The sequence below is a fragment of the Mandrillus leucophaeus genome, unplaced genomic scaffold, assembly GCF_000951045.1.
Source record: "Mandrillus leucophaeus isolate KB7577 unplaced genomic scaffold, Mleu.le_1.0 Scaffold380, whole genome shotgun sequence".
Taxonomy (NCBI): Eukaryota; Metazoa; Chordata; class Mammalia; order Primates; family Cercopithecidae; genus Mandrillus; species Mandrillus leucophaeus.
Window position 1 is genome coordinate 1674464 of NW_012104032.1, and position 2876 is coordinate 1677339.

Here is a 2876-nt window from a genome sequence, read left to right on the forward strand (position 1 = left end):
CCTGAAGAGTGTTTTCCAACTTGGTTCCATTCTCCCTGTCACTTTCAGGAACACCAATCAGATGTAGATTTGATCTTGTCACATGGTCCCATATTTCTTGCAGGCTTTGTTCGTTTCCTTTTACTCTTTTCTTCTCACTTTATTTCATTAATTTGACCTTCAATCACTGATACCCTTTCTTCTACTTGATCACATCAGCTATTGAAGCTTCTGCATGAATCATGTAGTTCTCATGCCATGGTTTTCAGCTCCGTCAGGTCATTTAAGGTCTTGTCTTCACTATTTATTCTAGTTAGCCATTCATCTAATCTTTTTTCAAGGTTTTTAGCTTCCTTGCGATGAGTTCGAACATCCTCCTTTAGCTTGGAGGCATCTGTTATTACTGACTTTCTGAAGCCTACTTCTGTTGGCTAGTCAAAGTCATTCTCCATCCAGCTTTGTTCCATTGCTGGCAAGGAGCTGTGATCCTTTGGAGGAGAAGAGTTGCTCTGGGTTTTAAAATTTGGAGCTTTTCTGTTCTGGTTTCTCCCCATCTTTGTGGTTTTATCCACCTTTGGTCTTTGACGTTGGTGACCTACAGATGGTGTTTTGGTGTGGATGTCCTTTTTGTTGATGTTAATGCTATTCCTTTCTCTTTGTTAGTTTTCCTTCTAACAGGTCCCTCAGCTGCAGGTCTGTTGGAGTTTGCTGGAGGTCCACTCCAGACCTTGTTTTCCTGGGTATCACCAGTGGAGGCTGCAGAACAGAAAATATTGCACAACAGCAAATATTACTTCCTCTTGAAGCTTCATCCCAGAGGGGCACCCGCCTGTATGAGGTGTCATTTGGCCCCTACTGGGAGATGTCTCCCAGTTAGGCTACATGGGGGTCAGGGACACACTTGAGGATGCAGTCTGTCCATTCTCAGGGCTCAAACACAGTGCTGGGAGAACCACTGCTCTCTTCAGAGCTGTCAGACAGGGACATTTAAGTCTGCAGAAGTTTCTGCTGCCTTTTGTTCAGCTATGCCCTGCTCCCAGAGGTGGAATCTACAGAGGCAACAGGCCTTGCTGAGCTGTAGTGGGCTCTGCCCAGTTTAAGCTTCCCTGGCTGCTTTGTTTACCTACTCAAGACTCAGCAATGGTGGACACCCCTCCCCCTGCCAGGCTGCTGCCTCGCAGGTCAATCTCAGACTACTGCACTAGCAGTGAACAAGGCTCCATGGGCATGGGACCTGCTGAGCTATTTGCAGGATATAATCTCCTGGTGTGCCGTTTGCTATGACCATTGGGAAAATGCAGTATTTGGGCAGGAGTGTCCTGATTTTTCAGGTGCAGTCTGTCATGGCTTCCCCTGGCTAGGAAAGGGAAATCCCCCAACCCCTTGTGTTCCCAGGTAAGGTGATGCCCCGCCCCATTTTGGCTTGCCCTTTGTGGGCTTCACCCACTGTGCAACCAGTCCCAATGAGATGAACCAGGTACCTCAGTTGGAAATTCAGAAATCACCCATCTTCTGTGTCAATCGTGCTGGGAGCTGCAGACTGGTGCTGTTTCTATTCAGCCATCTTGAAATGGAATCCCTACCTGAAGTGTTATCTTCATCCTGGGTAAATTGTTTGTTCAACTAATTTAATATTTATCCTTATTATTTCTTGACATCCTCAGTTCCAGTGAGCTTCAGCTCAGCTTCACTTCAGCCTCTTCAAACTGTGTTGGTAACTTAGACTTGTCATCACCCAGGTCCTTTCTATCTTGAAATATTAAATGTATATGTCCTATTCTCTGACCACAAATTCTTGCTTTTCCACTGGTTTCTGCTCTATTTCCCCTTACATCAGCTCTTTAACATTATGGAAAATTCTTGTTCCCTGACCTCTCTTTATTGTCCTAATCTGTAAATCCCCTCTTTCATTTTATTTCCTTCTTTATATAACTTAGACTGCACAATATATCCCTTCAGTTACTGTCTTGTAAGTTCTTTAATTGCTTTCCTCACTTCTTTTTCACTGTCCACTGTTGGGAGAATATTTGTACCTGATCAATCCAAATGTCTTTTCTTCTATAGCTAAGTTGTGGAAAATTGTAGAAATTCACTTAACAAATTTGGCTTTTAATGCAAATTGACTTTTGATATCACTTGTCACCTTTTCCACATGATCCTACTCAGGACCACTTCCCTTCCCCATCAACACATATTTAAACCACCAATTGTATTAGTTTGCTAAAGCTCTGTCTTTTCTTTCTTTTTTTTTTTTTAGAGGGAGTCTCACTCTGTCACCAGGCTGGAGTGCAGTGTTGCAATCTCAGCTCACTGCAATCTCTGCCTCCCAGGTTCAAGCCATTCTTCTGCCTCAGCCTCCCGAGTAGCTGAGACTGCAGGCATGTGCCACCACACCCAGTTAATTTTTTTTGTATTTTTAGTAGAAACAGGGTTTGACCATGTTGGCCAGGATGATCTCGATCTCTTAAGCTCGTGATCTGCCCACCTCGGCCTCCAAAAGTGTTGGGATTACAGGCGTGAGCCACCACACGTGGCCCAACTAAAGCTCTGTCTTAGCCCATCTTCTGTTGCTATTAACAGAATACCACAGACTAGTAATTTATTTTAAAAAGAAATTTATTCATTCCAGTTGTGGAGGCTGGGAAGTCCACGATTGAGGGGCCACATCTGGTGAGGGCCTTCTTATTGCATCATAACAAGACAGACGGCATTACCTGTCAAGGGGGTAAGAGCATGTCAGCTCAGGTCTTTTTTCTTCTCTTTATAAACTCACCAGTCCCATAATGGAGGCAAAACCTGATGACTTTATCTCATCCTAATTTTCTGTCAATGCCTCACCTGCAAATGCCATCAACATATGAATTTGGGGATTTAGGTTCCAACAAACAAAATTTAGG